This window comes from Crassostrea angulata, chromosome 8 (assembly GCF_025612915.1).
Source record: "Crassostrea angulata isolate pt1a10 chromosome 8, ASM2561291v2, whole genome shotgun sequence".
In the NCBI taxonomy this organism is placed as follows: domain Eukaryota; kingdom Metazoa; phylum Mollusca; class Bivalvia; order Ostreida; family Ostreidae; genus Magallana; species Magallana angulata.
In genome coordinates, this window is record NC_069118.1 from 17657414 (window position 1) to 17675676 (window position 18263).

Sequence of the window (18263 nt, forward strand, 5' to 3'; positions counted from 1 at the left end):
AAATCAAGAAAAAAGGGCTGGCTCCTTAAATTAGGGGCCAAGACACTGGTAAACTCTATTACAAATAACTTAAAAACGATCAAAATTTTGTAATGCATGATAGAAGCAAAGTTGTTGATTGTAGCAATATTTATCAGGTAAAATCATTTTCACACCCATTTATGACGTAATTAGGGATTTTAAGGGGCCAAAGTACTTAAACTTTGATGCAATATATCTTGAGAAGGAGACATATTTTGTTAGGCAATGTAGAAAAGAAAATGTTTGCATTGATGATTCTAATCGATTCCACTAATCAAAACTCTAAAATCTGCCCCCATTAAGGATCTAGAGGGCTGGCCCCTAAAATATTCAATCATTTGTATCTCAAAAATGAACAACAATTTTAGATGAGTGTAAGAACAAAAAATGTTAGTATTCGTGAGACCTTTCGATTGAACTCAAGAAAAAGGGACTGGCCCCTTAAATGAGGGGCCAAGACACTCGTAAACTGTATTACAGATAACTTGAAAACAATCAAGATTTCAAATATCTTTGGTACCCAGCCTTTTTACAAAATTGCTACCAGCGAGATTTTAGTCACTGTAAGTGATGTTTCACACAGGATGAATGACCATCTTTAAGCCCTCCTTAAAGATAGCTTAAAGGTGTTTAAAGGTAGCTTAAAGACGATCTTTAATCCACCTTTAAGCTACCTTTAAGCTATATGTATTGCTTAAAGGTGGCTCAAAGAAAGCGTAAAGATGGCTTAAAGGCAGCTTAAAGACTATCTTTAAGCCACCTTTAAGCCACCTTTAAGGACAACTTATAGGTCCTTAATGTCCAAACTTCTTTAAGCCACCTTTAAGCTACCTTTAAGCCACCTTTAAGCTACCTTTAAGCCACCTTTATGCCATTAAAAAAAATTTAATTCAATATTGTGCTTAATTTCCAACAAAATGTATTAACTTTATGAAAGAAAAGGTATTAAAACGGTTTTTGTTCTAGAAAGAAAAATGAAAAAAAAACAAAAAAAAAACACCGGCCACGGCGAGAATTGAACCCGGAACCTTTAGTTTTCTAGCATCACCACACATCCTCTGCGCCACGCCAACTTACTTGTATAAGAGCGTTTTTATATCCTATATATCAGTGGATATTGAATCACTGTATTGAATGTGTTTACTTGAAAAGATTTTGACAAACCATTCAGTTTGTAACAATCAATTATATCTAATTTATAAATTACATGCATGCATGTATTTAGAATGAAATACGGAACTTGGTCTTCAGTGGACAAAAATATATTATACCTAAATGGAAACCGTTAGGTTCACTATAGTAGGATTTCTTAGTTAATAAATTTAAACCGAGTAGATATACGTTTTTCATCTAATTTATTATATAGCTATAAAAATGTAAGAAAGAAAATGAAATCGTTTCTTTTATTAAATGCATTGATACTATTAGGGTATTTGTTCAATTTCCCGCAATTTCCCAGTTTTCATGATCGCGGCACCGTTCCAATATGTTTGAATATTTACATGTAATTGTATGTACATGATTTTTAAACTATCAATTCTATAACAAACAAAATTACCAATTATTGGTGACGTATTTACTGCATGTGGCAATTGCAAATGACTTGTACATACAATTGTATGATGTGCCAGGCCGGGTATATTTTTTGACATATTTACCCTTATACATATATTTAAATAATCAACCCCTATTTATGATCACCGGTACATTAATTAATTAGCCTCAAGATTTTACTCTTACATACATGTATCGTTAATTTGTAGACGTAACATCTTTGAAACCCAGAGCTGGGAAATAATACTTTGAAAATGAATTACAAATGTAAATTAACTTTTATTCACTAGACTTATCGTATACTCGTACATACTAAGATTCAACGCCTTTAGAAACCCTGACGTGCACCTGGGCACACGACGCACCTGTTGTGTATATCTTGTATATTCTGTGTTAGTTCTAGGGGTTTTCTTAAGTTGGACAAACAATAGACTTTAATTAGATATACACAAACATGCACCTGGGCACACGACACAACTGTTGTGTATATCTTGTATATTCTGTGTTAGTTTCAGGGGTTTTCTTAAGTTGGACAAACAATAGACTCTAATTAGATATACACAAACGAACAAAACTATGTCTAGACAAACAAAGCAGTAATATCCTGCCCGATATAACAAAGGCAGTTGAGAGTCTTTTCATCTTTAACATGTATCTTGCAGATCTAGAGTTAGAAATAATGAAAATTGAAAAAAAATTACAAACATTAAACCGATTAACAAATTAGATCATGCATTTTTGGTTCATTATCCTTATTTTGTTTAATAACCGGATGAACTGAGAGAGAGAGAGAGAGAGAGAGAGAGAGAGAGAGAGAGAGAGAGAGAGAGAGAGAGAGAGAGAGAGATTTTTTTCACCGATTAATTTATAATAGGAAACAAACATACTTTAATTAGTTTTATGCACATATTAAGATACAGAGACTGTGCTCATCCCTACAATAATTTTGAAACCCCCAAAAAATTATAAAGAATTTTATAACGGCAATCTGTGTCCATCGGAGCGGTGCTGATGATAGCGTTCTGTGTTTAATGGAGCGACGATTAAAACCGCCTGGAACACACCCCCCCCCCTTCCTTGGAAATTATATTATCACTCGGATGACCCCCTCCCATCTCTATAAAGAGCTTTTGCATTTAATATATGTTTTTATTGTTCAGCTTGATCAATATTGACTTAAAGGCCACTTAAAGACAGTGTAAAGGCAGTGTAAAGAGAGCGTAAATGCCACTTAAAGATGCTTAAAGGTGGCTTAAAGGTGGCTTAAAGAAGTTTGGACATTAAGGACCTATAAGCACTTGCTTAAAGGTGACTTAAAGGCGGCTTAAAGGTTGTATAGCCTTTAAGCTCCTTTAAGTCACCTTTAAGCCACCTTTAAGGACTTGCTTAAAGATGGTTTTTCGCCCTGTGTCATCTTCCATGATTAACAGTGGTGTACACTAAACAAATGTATAAAAAAACCTAGTTTTAATTTTCATAAACCTCTTTTGTTCGTCCGTTTTCGGTCTCGAGACAAAAAACCTAGATTCACCAAGATCGCAGATTTGGCAGAGAATATCGATATTTCATCGTATCATATGAAAACAAAATCGGACGGAAGACCTACTCGTTACTCGTAACGAGATCTAGTTATTAAGGTCTTCCGTTTCCAACGGAAGACCTTATTGTTTTCGTACTGTTTCTTATTATTAAGGTCTTCCGTTTCCAACGGAAGACCTTATTGTTTTTCTTAGGTTTCTTTTTCCCTATTATTATTATTATTATTATTTTTTTTCTTACCGATTTTGTGCACGCGATTTCTCGGAAACGGCTCAACCGATTTACGTCAAATTTTCAATTCTTATAGGTATTGGTCTGAACCTTGTTGGAAAATTTTTTTGTTGATGACGTCACTTCCTGTCTTGAGATATCGTGGATTTATCAGTTTTTATGGGGGTATTTTGTGCGGAGAACTCCTCTTTTACTATTAAAGATATGATGTTGAACTTTTCAGGGCTGATAGACGAAAGACTGAAATAGTGTCTAATGGTCATTAATCATCTTTATCTCAAAGAGCACCGAAGCTCGCCCGAGCTTGAAAATTAAGATTAAAAAGGCGTCATGATTTTTCTTGGTTTTCTTTAAATATCTCTTTTCTTGAAAGCATTTTGTTAAAACATGTAGAACAAAAAAACTTAATTAAATCAAGAGCTTTCATTTGAGATCATGAAAAAGGGGCTGGCCCTTCAAATTAGGGGCTGAGGGGGCTCTAAAGTCTTTAAATGATAACTTTTTACCGTGAAATATTTTGTGATGCGTTATAGAAGCAATTATGTTTAATCTTAGGTAAATAACCTAATTATGGCAATCATTTACTCCTATGTTACGTAATTAGGGATTTTAAGGGGCCAGAAGTCCAAAACTTTGATGTTCAATATCTCAAAATAAAGAAACATTTGGATAAGCAATATTTAACAAAAGATGCTCAAAATATTGAGCTTAACAATCTGAAACCATAATTTCCTTGTTATGCGGTCCCTAAAAGGAGTTACAGGGTCGGCCCCTAAAACGACCCTCTGCAGATATCTCGAGAACGGTACAAAATTTGTAAACACTTTTTGAACAAAATGTGTTTGAATTGACAAGAGCTTTTATTTGAAATCAAGAAAAAGGGGCTGGCCCTTCAAATTAGGGGCTGAGGGGGCTCTAAAGTCTTTTAATGATAACTTTTTACCGTGAAATATTTTGTGATGCGTTATAGAAGCAATAATGTTCATTCTAAGGTTATTTACCTATACATGGCAATCATTTACTCTTATGTTACGTAATTAGGGATTTTAAGGGGCCAGAAGTCCAAAACTTTAATGCTTAATATCTCAAAATGAAGAAACATTTGGATAAGCAATATTTAACAAAAGATGCTCAAAATATTGAGCTTAACAATCTGAAACCATAATTTCCTTGTTATGCGGTCCCTAAAAGGAGTTACAGGGTTGGCCCCTAACACGACCCTCTCTAAATATCTCAAGAACGTACAAAATTTGTAATTACTTGTTGAACAAAAAGTGTTTGAATTGACAAGAGCTTTCATTTGAAATCATGAAAAAGGTGCTGGCCCTTCTAATAAGGGGCTGAGGGGGCTCTAAAGTATTTTAATGATAACGTTTTACTGTTAAATATTTTGTGATACGTTATAGAAGCGATTATGTTCATTCTAATGTAATGTACCTGTACATGGCAATCATTTACTCTTATGTTACGTAATTAGGGATTTTAAGGGGCCAGAAGTATAAGGCTTTGATGCTCAATATCTCAAAATGGAGGAAAACTTTGGAAAGCAATATTTAACAAAAGATGTTAAAAATATTGAGCTTAACAATGTACAACCATATATTGTTTTTATCTGGACCCTAAAAGGAGTATAAGGACCGGATATCAAAACGATTTTTCCCAGATATCTCAAAAACGGTAACCAATTTCTAAATACTTATTAGTGGTACACAAAAATACCTTTTGATTAAAATGAATGAATAGGAGCTGATCCCTCAAATAAGGGACACCAAAGGGATAGATAGTCTTTCACCTATTACTCATAGATTCCGCCTCCTTTTCCGGATACGTTTCGCTGATGAAGGTCAAGAGTAAGGTCATTCCATATTCTAAAAATCGGACGGAAGACCTCCTCGTTGCTCGCAACGAGATCGTGTCTAGTTATTATTAAGGTCTTCCGTTTCCAACGGAAGACCTTATTGTTTTCGTACTGTTTCTTATTATTATTATTATTATTTATTATTATTATTATTTTTTTCCAAATTTTGTGCACGCGATTTCTCGGAATCTATTCGACCGATCTCAACCATTTTTTCACAGATGTAAGGGCGTGATCTAAACTTAATACATTTTTCTTAATTTTTTCATAGTCACTTCCGGTACCGAATTGTCGGCCATTTTGTAATTTTTGACGACCCATTTTGTGCAGCTATAAACTCGGAAACCGTAAGAGATATGAATATCAAATTTTCAGGAAAGGTAGACGATAGTTTGGAGTTGTGCAGCATGTAGTTGTTTAATGCCTGTTGCGCCATTTCTTGGAGCTCGCCTGGGCACGAAAATTGGGTACGAATTTTCAATCAAAATTTTCACACGTTTTGATTTATATCTTTTTATCAGTTGATATTTTGTTAAGACATATAAAACAAAAGAGGTAGAGAATCAAAAGTTCTTTCCAACAAAATTAAGAAAAAGGGGCTGGCCCCTTTATTTAGGGGCCAAAACACTGGTAAACTCTATTACAAATAACTTAAAAACGATAAAGATTTTCTAATGTATTATAGAAGAAAAGTTGTTGATCGTTCCAATATCTATTAGAAAAAATTATTACCACACCCATTTATTACGTAACTAGGGATTTTTAGGGGCCAAAATACTTAAACTTTGACGCAATATAACTAGAGAAGTAGAAATATTTTGTTAGACATCATAGAAGAAAAAATGTTTGAATTATTGATTTAAATCGATTCCACTTATCAAAACACGCATTCCTGTCCCCATTAAGGATCTAGAGGGCTAGCCCCTAAAATATTCAAACATTTGTATCTCAAAAATGATCAACAATTTTAAATAGGTGTAAGAACAAAAATTGTTAGTATTCTTAAGACCTTGCCACAGAAATCAAGAAAAAGGGGCTGGCCCCTTTAATGAGGGGCCAGGGCACTCTTAAACTCTATTACAAATAAGTTAAAAACGATAAAGATTTTGTAATGCATTATAGAAGCAAAGTTGTTGATCGTACCAATATATATTAGAAAAAATAATTACCACTCCCATTTGATACGTAATTAGGGATTTTTAGGGGCCAAAATACTTAAACTTTGACGCAATATAACTAGAGAAGTAGAAATATTTTGATAGACATCATAGAAGAGAAAATGTTTGAATTAATGATTTAAATCGATTCCACTTATCAAAACACGAATTTCTGTCCCCATTAAGGATCTAGAGGGCTGGCCCCTAAAATATTCAAACATTTGTATCTCAAAAATGATCAACAATTTTAAATAGGTGTAAGAACAAAATTGTTAGTATTCTTAAGACCTTTTCAAAGAAATCAAGAAAAAGGGGCTGGCCCCTTTAATCAGGGGCCAGGGCACTCTTAAACTCTATTACAAATAACTTAAAAACGAAAAAGATTTTGTAATGCATTATAGAAGCAAAGTTGTTGATCGTACCAATATCTATTAGAAAAAAATATTGCCACACCCATTTATTACGTAATTAGGGATTTTTAGGGGCCAAAATACTTAAACTTTGACGCAATATAACTATAGAAGTAGAAATATTTTGTTAGACATCAAAGAAGAGAAAATGTTTGAAATAATGATTTAAATCGATTCCACTTATCAAAACACGAATTTCTGTCCCCATTAAGGATCTAGAGGGCTAGCCCCTAAAATATTCAAACATTTGTATCTCAAAAATGATCAACAATTTTAAATAGGTGTAAGAACAAAAATTGTCAGTATTCTTAAGACCTTTTCAAAGAAATCAAGAAAAAGGGGCTGGCCCCTTAAATTAGGGGCCAGAGCACTCTTAAACTCTATTACAAATAACTTAAAATCGATAAAGATTTTGTAATGCATTATAGAAGCAAAGTTGTTGATCGTACCAATATCTATTAGAAAAAAATATTGCCACGCCCATTTATTACGTAATTAGGGATTTTTAAGGGCCAAAGAACTTAAACTTTGACGCAATATAACTAAAGAAGTAGAAATATTTTGTTAGACATCAAAGAAGAGAAAATGTTTGAATTAATTATTTAAATCGATTCCACATATCAAAACACGAATTTCTGTTCCCATTAAGGATCTATAGGGCTGGCCCCTAAAATATTCAATCATTTGTGTCTCAAAATGATCAACAATTTTAGATGGGTGTAAGAACAATAAATGTTAGAATTCTTAAGACCTTTTCAAAGAAATCAAGAAAAAGGGGCTGACCCCTAAATAAGGGGCCAAGACACTCGTCAACTCTATTACAAATAACTTTAAAACAATAAAGATTTTGTAATGCATTATAGAAGCAAAGTTGTTGATCGTAACAATATCAGTTTGTAAAACTCATAGCCACACCCATTGATGACGTAATTAGGAATTTTTAGGGGATTAAAACATTAAATCTTTAATGTGCTGTATGTGAAATGTGAGTGGAAATTCTGAAATTTCATTGATATTTTAATGGTATCGTTTGAAAAATTGAACGGAAGACCTCCTCGTTACTCGTAACGAGATCGTGTCTAGTTATTATTAAGGTCTTCCGTTTCCAACGGAAGACCTTATTGTTTTCGTACTGTTTCTTATTAAGGTCTTCCGTTTCCAACGGAAGACCTTATAGTTTTCGTACTGTTTCTTATTATTATTATTATTTTTTCCAAATTTTGTGCACGCGATTTCTCGAAAACTATTCGACCGATTTTCAACATTTTTTCACAGATGATGATTCATTATCTGAATTTTATATGTTTTTGAAATTTTAGTTGCCATCACTTCCGGTACCGATTTATCGGCCATTTTATAGTTTTTTACGACATATTTTGTGCAGAGTTGATCTCAGAAACTATCAGAGATATGACTGTGAAATTTTCAGGATCGGTAGTCTATAGTCTGAAGTTGTGCACTATTATTTTGTTTTACGCCAGTGGCGCCATTTCTTGGAGCTCGCCTGGGCACGAAAATTGGGTACGAATATTCATTCCAAATTTTCACAAGTTTTAATCTGTATCTTTTTATCAGTTGATATTTTGTTAAGACATATATAACAAAAGTAGTAGATAATTAAAAGTTCTTTCCAATAAAATCAAGAAAAAGGGGCTGGCCCCTTAAATTAGGGGCGAAGACACTTGTAAACTCTATTACATATAACTTAAAAACAATAAAGATTTTGTGATCTATTATAGAAGCAAAGTAATTGATCGTAACAATATCTAACAAAAAAATTAATGCCACGCCCATTGATGACGTAATTAGGGATTTTTAGGGGCCAAAGTACTTAAACTTTGACGCATTATATCTAGAAAAGGAAACATATTTTGTTAGGCATTGTAGAAGAGAAAATGCTTGCATTAATGATTCTAATCGATTGTCAATGTCTGTCCCCATTAAGGATCCAGAGGGCTGGCCCCTAAAATATTCAAACATTTGTATCTCAAAAATGAACAACAATTTTAGATAGGTGTAAGAACAAAAAATCTAAGTATTCATAAGACCTTTCATATAAAATCACGAAAAAGGGGCTGTCCCCTTCAATTAGGTACCAAGACTGTCGTAAATTCTATAACAGATATCTTAAAAACGATAAAGATTTTGTAATGCATTATAGATGCAAGGATATTGATCGTAACAATATCAGTTTGTTAAACTCATTGTTACACCCTTTGATGACATAATTAGAGTTTTTAAAGAACTACAATCTTATATCTTTAATGTGCTGTAGGTGAAAAAGCAAAATACTTTGTTAAGCATTGTAAAGGATATTGACAATCGTATCCATTTTCTGAAAGAAAGGGGTTGAGGGGGAATTCTGAAATTTCATTACTCAGCTATGTTAAGGGCGTCCTTAAAAAAATAGCGATATTTATCACATGAAATGTTAGCCTTTGAACAATCTTGGTATTCTATTCCCAAAAATTGTTAAACAAAGTGATATTTTATCGATTATACAAATTAAATAATTTGTTATCGCATGAGCAATTTTTGAGTCTCTTGGGAATACCCTGTCACGTGATACTGCTAAAAATAGATGAACCAGGAATAATACGAAAAAATGCAAAGTGCAAGGGCATAAGATAAACAAATATCGTTATTTCTGTTTCTAACTTGTAAAATGAACCTTCAAAATTTCGAAAAGTGCTGGGAGCTTAAAATATTCAAGTAAGAACAATTATTAAATTCAATGTAAACAGTGTATGAACAGCAATTTACAGGGATTTCCCGCAATTAACGCTTATTTATATCAAATGCGTAGCTATTTCATACAGCTCCCAGCACTTTTTGATATAATGGGGATACAATGGTAAGACATGGAAATTTTCAATATATTTGATCAAGTGTATGCCCTTGCACTACTGCATTTTATCTGACCCATTTCACTTTCAGCGTCATTTGCGTGAAATTCAAACGCAACACTGACTAAGATCATGATTTTAATTTTCATTCTTAAAATAATTAAACACTGTGAATTTCACTAAAATAATGTTAAAATGTTGTTTCTGTTCACACCAATCATCATTACAAAATTGTTGAAATTGGAAAAAATAATTTCATCAGTTGCCTTTATTGGGGGGGGGTGTAAGTGATGAGTTTGTAATTTACACATTTATGTTTCATAATAATTTATGTTACTATGCTGGTGAATAAATTCGTTTTATGTATAATCAGGTTTACTTGTATTATAATTGATATTTTAGTACTAATTTAAGAAAACAAGAAGAAACATTATATCAATATAATCAAGAATTTATTTTAATAATCAACTTTACAAATACTATAGAGATTGCTTTTCTGTGACAAACTGTTCAACACGACTAGTGTTTTCTGATTTTTAGTATTTTTCAGTCATAATGTGGAATTTATGGAAATTGACAATTCTTCTTGCACACTGCATGTTCCTCTCTTCTGTCTTTTTGATATTAGGAGGTAGTCCAGTTGATCAGAAAACCAATACCTGAAATGATGAATATATAATATCAATTTCAAATTTCATTTCAATAGATTAGATATCAATGCAAATTATTATAATAGGTTACATTAGTATCATTATCAAAATGATATTTAAAAACAACAAACTATACATGAAGTTGAAGTTAGTGAGTAAAAGAAATATTTATATAGTACCTACTTTTTATCAACATCCCAACAAGTGTTTTCAGTGGACCATCTACTGCCTAAGTGACCCTGAAAAGGAATAATGTGTCATAAATAGCTAGCTATTGTGTTCAAGATAACATGAAAATGAAACATTTCTCTATTATTGGGCTTTTTAATGGCGGTTTCAATTTCAGTGATTTAACAACAGGCATAATCAAATGTTTATTCTTTAAAATGTGTGGAAATTCAGTTTGAACACACTTTAATTTTGTCTTAAATAAAATTAATTAGTATAGATTTTCATAAAAGAAAACTTAATAAAATAACACATTTCGATTTACTTAAACAACATTACGATCTTGTCTATAATCATCATATTATCATTCCAGATCCTCACAGTAATCTTTGTAGTGCTAGCACATACAGTGTTTGGCCATGGACTTTTTATTGTGTACTTTGAACACGGAGGAAATGCGATCTAATATTATCGCGATATGAGACCAGTAAAAAGCTACAATGAGCCTCAATGCTCTTTATGATCAAAACTAGCGAAACGCAGAACAATTACTTTGCCTGACTGAGTCACCAAACTGATGTTTAAACACAATATTACATGAAAACAAATGTAAACAAGTAAATAAAATCGAAGCCGACGAATTTCACTTCGTTTCCGTTCCATCCAACAATATTAAATATTATAAAACAATATCTAGGGGAAGTACAGATAAATCCTACCTTGTTCAGTTGAATCCTATGCCGATATCTGTCCACGCTGGTTGTAAACGAGTTAAATTCCGAGATGTATCACTGAATTCCACATGTTTATTCTGATCACAGCTGCAAGCGCCGATGTGACGTAGTCAGCCTTGACACGTCATCAGACGACTTAGGAATTTCATGATTTCGTTAGATATAAAGAATAGTTTATGATTTTATTTCAGTACACCTTTCTTGAACCATTCAAACCCAATAATTAATCATATTCATTTTGGTAGATGTTTGTTAATTACCGAAATACCCATATCTCGTAAAATCTCATGAATAAGGGGCGGGGCTTATGCAAATTTTTCTAAATCACACGTGGTAGAATTCTTAGACCTTCCTTAACATAGCTGAGTAATATTTTAATCGTATCATTTAACAAGTTGAACGGAAGACCTACTCGTTACTCGTAACGAGATCGTATCTAGTTATTATTATTTTTTTCCACAAATTTTGTGCACGAGATTTCTCGAAAACTATTCGACCGATTTCAATCATTTTTTTACAGAAGATGGGACTTAATGTAAACTTCATACATATTTGAGATTTTTTCTGTCGTCACTTCCGGTACCGATTTATCGGCCATTTTGCACATTTTCACGAACTTTTTTGTGCAGAGCTGATCTCAGTAACTATCAGAGATATGACTATGAAATTTTCAGGATAGGTAGTCTATAGTTTAAAGTTGTGCACTATTATGTTGTTTTACGCCAGTGGCGCCATTTCTTGGAGCTCGCCTGGGCTCGAAAATTGAGTACGAATTTTCATTCAAAATTTTTCATACGTTTTGATCTGTAACTTTTTATCACTTGATATTTTGTTAAGACATATATAACAAAAGTAGTAGATAATTAAACGTTTTTTCGAACAAAATCAAGAAAAAGGGGCTGGCCCCTTAAATTAGGGGCCAAGACACTCGTAAACTCTATTAAAAATAACTAAAAAATGATCAAAATTTTGTAATGCAATATAGAAGCAAAGTTGTTGATTGTAGCAATATTTATCAGGTAAAATCATTTTCACACCCATTTATGACGTATTTAGGGATTTTAAGGGGCCAAAGTACTTAAAACTTTGACGCAATATATCTAGAGAACGAGACATATTTTGTTAGGCAATGTAGAAAAGAAAATGTTTGCATTGATGATTCTAATCGATTCCACTAATCAAAACTCTAAAGTCTGTCCCCATTAAGGATATAGAGGGCTGGCCCCTAAAATATTCAATCATTTGTATCTCAAAAATGAACAACAACATTAGATGGGTGTAAGAACAAAAAAGGTTTGTATTCGTGAGACCTTTCGATTGAACTAAAAATAAAAGGGGCTGGCCCTTTAAATTAGGGGCCAGGACACTCGTTATCTATATTACAGATAACTTAAAAACAATCCAGATTTTGTCATGCATTATAGAAGCAAAGTTGTTGACCGTAACAATATTTATCAGGTAAAATCATTTCTACACCCATTTATGACGGAATTAGGCCAAAGTACTTAAACTTTGATGCAATATATCTAAAGAGGGGGACATATTTTGTGAAGCATTGTAGAACAGCAAATGTCTGTATTGATAATTTTAATCGATTCCACTGACCAAAACACCAATGTCAGTCCCCATTAAGGATCTAGAGGGCTGGCCCCTAAATTCTTCAATCACTTGTATCTAAAAAATGAACAACAATTTTAGATGGGTGTAAGAACAAAAAAGTTTGTATTCGTAAGACCTTGTGAATTAACTCAAGAAAAAGGGGCTGGCCCCTTAAATTAGGGGCCAAGACACTCGTAAAGTATTTTACACATACCTTAAAAGCGATCAAAATTTTGTAATGTTATATAGAAACAAAGTTATTGATCGTAACAATATCAGTTTGTAAAACTCATTGCCACACCGATTGATGACGCAATTGGGGATTTTAGGGGACTTAAATCTTAAATCTTCAATGTGCTGTATGTGAAAATGCAAAACACTTTGTTAATCATTTTAAAGGATATTGACAATCGTATACATTATCTGAAAGGGAGTAGTTGAGAGGAAATTCTTAAATTGCAATGACATTTTAATCGTATCGTTAAAAAATTAAACGGGAGACCTACTCGTTACTCGTAACGAGATCGTATCTAGTTATTATTATTATTATTTATTATTATTATTATTTTTTTCCAAATTTTGTGCACGCGATTTCTCGGAATCTATTCGACCGATCTCAACCATTTTTTCACAGATGTTAGGGCGTGATCTAAACTTAATACATTTTTCTTAATTTTTTCATAGTCACTTCCGGTACCGAATTGTCGGCCATTTTGTAATTTTTGACGACCCATTTTGTGCAGCTATAAACTCGGAAACCGTAAGAGATATGAATATCAAATTTTCAGGAAAGGTAGACGATAGTTTGGAGTTGTGCAGCATGTAGTTGTTTAATGCCTGTTGCGCCATTTCTTGGAGCTCGCCTGGGCACGAAAATTGGGTACGAATTTTCATTCAAAATTTTCACACGTTTTGATTTATATCTTTTTATCAGTTGATATTTTGTTAAGACATATAAAACAAAAGAGGTAGAGAATCAAAAGTTCTTACCAACAAAATCAAGAAAAAGGGGCTGGCCCCTTTAATTAGGGGCCAAAACACTGGTAAACTCTATTACAAATAACTTAAAAACGATAAAGATTTTCTAATGTATTATAGAAGAAAAGTTGTTGATCGTTCCAATATCTATTAGAAAAAATTATTACCACGCCCATTTATTACGTAACTAGGGATTTTTAGGGGCCAAAATACTTAAACTTTGACGCAATATAACTAGAGAAGTAGAAATATTTTGTTAGACATCATAGAAGAAAAAATGTTTGAATTATTGATTTAAATCGATTCCACTTATCAAAACACGCATTCCTGTCCCCATTAAGGATCTAGAGGGCTAGCCCCTAAAATATTCAAACATTTGTATCTCAAAAATGATCAACAATTTTAAATAGGTGTAAGAACAAAAATTGTTAGTATTCTTAAGACCTTGCCACAGAAATCAAGAAAAAGGGGCTGGCCCCTTTAATGAGGGGCCAGGGCACTCTTAAACTCTATTACAAATAAGTTAAAAACGATAAAGATTTTGTAATGCATTATAGAAGCAAAGTTGTTGATCGTACCAATATCTATTAGAAAAAATAATTACCACTCCCATTTGATACGTAATTAGGGATTTTTAGGGGCCAAAATACTTAAACTTTGACGCAATATAACTAGAGAAGTAGAAATATTTTGATAGACATCATAGAAGAGAAAATGTTTGAATTAATGATTTAAATCGATTCCACTTATCAAAACACGAATTTCTGTCCCCATTAAGGATCTAGAGGGCTGGCCCCTAAAATATTCAAACATTTGTATCTCAAAAATGATCAACAATTTTAAATAGGTGTAAGAAAAAAAATTGTTAGTATTCTTAAGACCTTTTCAAAGAAATCAAGAAAAAGGGGCTGGCCCCTTTAATCAGGGGCCAGGGCACTCTTAAACTGTATTACAAATAACTTAAAAACGATAAAGATTTTGTAATGCTTTATAGAAGCAAAGTTGTTGATCGTACCAATATCTATTAGAAAAAAATATTGCCACGCCCATTTATTACGTAATTAGGGATTTTTAAGGGCCAAAGAACTTAAACTTTGACGCAATATAACTAAAGAAGTAGAAATATTTTGTTAGACATCAAAGAAGAGAAAATGTTTGAATTAATTATTTAAATCGATTCCACATATCAAAACACGAATTTCTGTTCCCATTAAGGAGCTATAGGGCTGGCCCCTAAAATATTCAATCATTTGTGTCTCAAAATGATCAACAATTTTAGATGGGTGTAAGAACAATAAATGTTAGAATTCTTAAGACCTTTTCAAAGAAATCAAGAAAAAGCGGCTGACCCCTAAGTAAGGGGCCAAGACACTCGTAAACTCTATTACAAATAACTTTAAAACAATAAAGATTTTGTAATGCATTATAGAAGCAAAGTTGTTGATCATAACAATATCAGTTTGTAAAACTCATAGCCACACCCATTGATGACGTAATTAGGAATTTTTAGGGGATTAAAACATTAAATCTTTAATGTGCTGTATGTGAAATGTGAGTGGAAATTCTGAAATTTCATTGATATTTTAATGGTATCGTTTGAAAAATTGAACGGAAGACCTCCTCGTTACTCGTAACGAGATCGTGTCTAGTTATTATTATTTTTTTCCACGAATTTTGTGCACGCGATTTCTCGAAAACTATTCGGCCGATTTCGACCATTTTTTCTCAGATGATAGCCAATCGTCATAATTCTAGAAGTTTTTTGAAATTTTGAAATCGGCACTTCCGGTTCCGATTTACGGCCGATTTTGTCAGTTTTTACGACCCATTTTGTGCAGACATAAACTCAGAGACTATCAGAGATAGGAATATGAAATTTTCAGGATAGGTAGACCATAGGTTGAAGTTGTGCACAATGTAGTTTTTTGGCGCCAGTGGCGCCATTTCTATGAGCTCGCCTAGGCTCGAAAATTGGGTACGAATTTCGAATCAAATTTTTCATACGTTTTAATCTGTATCTTTTTATGAGTTTATATTTTGTTAAAACATATATAACAAAAAAGGTAGATAATCGAAAGTTCTTTTCAACAAAATCAAGAAATAGGGGCTGGCCCCTTAAATTAGGGGCCAAGACACTCATAAACTCTATTACGAATAACATAAAAACGATAAAGATTTTGTAATGCATTATAGAAGCAAAGTTGTTGATCGTACCAATATCTATTAGGAAAAAAACATTGCCACGCCCATTTATTACGTAATTAGGGATTTTTAGGGGCCAAAGTACTTAAACTTTGACGAAAAATAACTAGAGAAGTATACATATTTTGTTAGACATCATAGAAAAGAAAATGTTTGAATAAATGATTTAAATTGATTCCACATATCAAAACACGCATTTCTGTCCCCATTAAGGATCTAGAGGGCTGGCCCCTAAAATATTCAATCATTTGTATCTCAAAAGTGATCAACAATTTTAGATGGATGTAAGAACAAAAAATGTTAGTATTCATGAGACCTTTCGTATAAAATCAAGAAAAAGGGGCTGGCCCCTTTTTTTAGGGGCCAAGGCACTCATAAACTCTATTACAAATAACTTAAAAACGATAAAGATTTTGTAATGCATTATAGAAGCAAAGTTGTTGATCGTACCAATATCTATTAGGAAAAATCATTGCCACGCCCATTTATTACGTAATTAGGGATTATGAGGGGCCAAAGTACTTAAACTTTGACGAAAAATAACTAGAGAAGTAGAAATATTTTGTTAGACATCATAGAAGAGAAAATGTTTGAATAAATGATTTAAATTGATTCCACTTATCAAAACACGAATTTCTGTCCCCATTAAGGATCTAGAGGGCTGGCCCCTAAAATATTCAATCATTTGTATCTCAGAAATGATCAACAACTTTACATGGGTGTAAGAACAAAAAATATTTGTATTCATGAGACCTTTCGTATAAAATCAAGAAAAAGGGGCTGGCCCCTTATTTTAGAGGCCAAGGCACTCTTAAACTCTATTACAAATAACTTAAAAACGATAAAGATTCTGTAATGCATTATAGAAGCAAAGTTGTTGATCGTACTAATATCTATTAGAAAAAAATATTGCCAAGCCCATTTATTACGTAATTAGGGATTTTTAGGGGCCAAAGAACTTAAACTTTGACGCAATATAACTAGAGAAGTAGAAATATTTTGTTAGACATCATAGAAGAGAAAATGTTTGAATTTATGATTTAAATGGATTCCACATGTGAAAACACGAATTTCTGTCCCCATTAAGGATTTAGAGGGCTGGCCCCTAAAATATGCAATCATTTGTATCTCAAAAATGAACAACAATTTTAGATGCATGTAAGAACAAAATATGTTAGTATTCGTGAGACCTTTCGAATAAACGGAAGAAAAAGGGGCTGGCCCCTTCAATTAGGGACCAAGACACTGGTAAAGTCTTTTACACATACCTTAAAAACGATGAAGATTTTGTATAATATTATAGAAACAAAGTTGTTGATCGAAACAATATCAGTTTGTAAAACTCATTGCCCGACCAACTGATGACGTATTTATGGATTTTCAGGGACTAAAACCTTAAATCTTTAATGTGCTGTATCTGAAAAAGCAAAACACTTTGTAAAGCATTTTAAAGGATATTGACAATCGTATACATTATCTAAAAGGAAGTGGTTGAGGGAGAATTCTGAAATTTCATTGATATTTTAATCGAATCGTTTAAAAAATTGAACGGAAGACCTACTCGTTACTCGTAACGAGATCGTATCTAGTTAAGGTCTTCCGTTTCCAACGGAAGACCTTATAGTTTTCGTACTGTTTCTTATTATTATTATTATTATTTTTTTTTCCAAATTTTGTGCACGCGATTTCTCAAAAACTATTCAGCCGATTTCAGTCATTTTTTCAGAGATGATGAGTCATGATCTGAATTTTATATGTTTTTGAAATTTTCGTTGTCGTCACTTCCGGTACCGATTTATCGGCCATTTTGTAGTTTTTTACGACCTTTTTTGTGCAGAGCTGATCTCAGAAACTATCAGAGATATGACTATGAAATTTTCAGGATAGGTAGTCTATAGTCTGAAGTTGTGCACTATTATTTTGTTTTACGCCAGTGGCGCCATTTCTTGGAGCTCGCCTGGGCACGAAAGTTGGGTACGAATTTTTATCCAAAATTTTTATACGTTTTGATCTGTATCTTTTTATCAGTTGGTATTTTGTTAAAACATATATAACAAAAGTGGTAGAAAATCAAAAGTTCTTTTCAACAAAATCAAGAAAAAGGGGCTGGCCCCTTAAATTAGGGGCCAAGACACTCGTAAACTCTATTAGAAATAACTTAAAAATGATAAAGATTTTGTAATGCATTATAGAAGCAAAGTTGTTGATCGTTACAATATCTATCAGAAAAAATCATTGCCACGCCCATTTATGACGTAATTAGGGTTTTTTAGGGGCCAGAGTACTTAAACTTTGTCACGATATATCTAGAGAAGG

At 32.8% G+C, this 18263-nt stretch overlaps 1 protein-coding gene and 1 long non-coding RNA gene across 3 annotated transcripts in view; one reads left to right on the forward strand and one right to left on the reverse strand.

Annotated features, from left to right (window-relative positions):
* The window catches only part of LOC128159367 (carbohydrate sulfotransferase 15-like), a 53673-nt gene that overhangs the window by 2590 nt on the left and 32820 nt on the right, over positions 1 to 18263 (forward strand). The gene's annotated exons all lie outside the window — the stretch shown is intronic.
* Positions 10193 to 11532, reverse strand: LOC128159373 (uncharacterized). The gene is made up of 3 exons (XR_008240136.1): positions 11154 to 11532; positions 10450 to 10505; positions 10193 to 10275 (listed from the first exon to the last, which is right to left on the reverse strand). It is a non-coding gene; the product is annotated as an uncharacterized LOC128159373 (long non-coding RNA).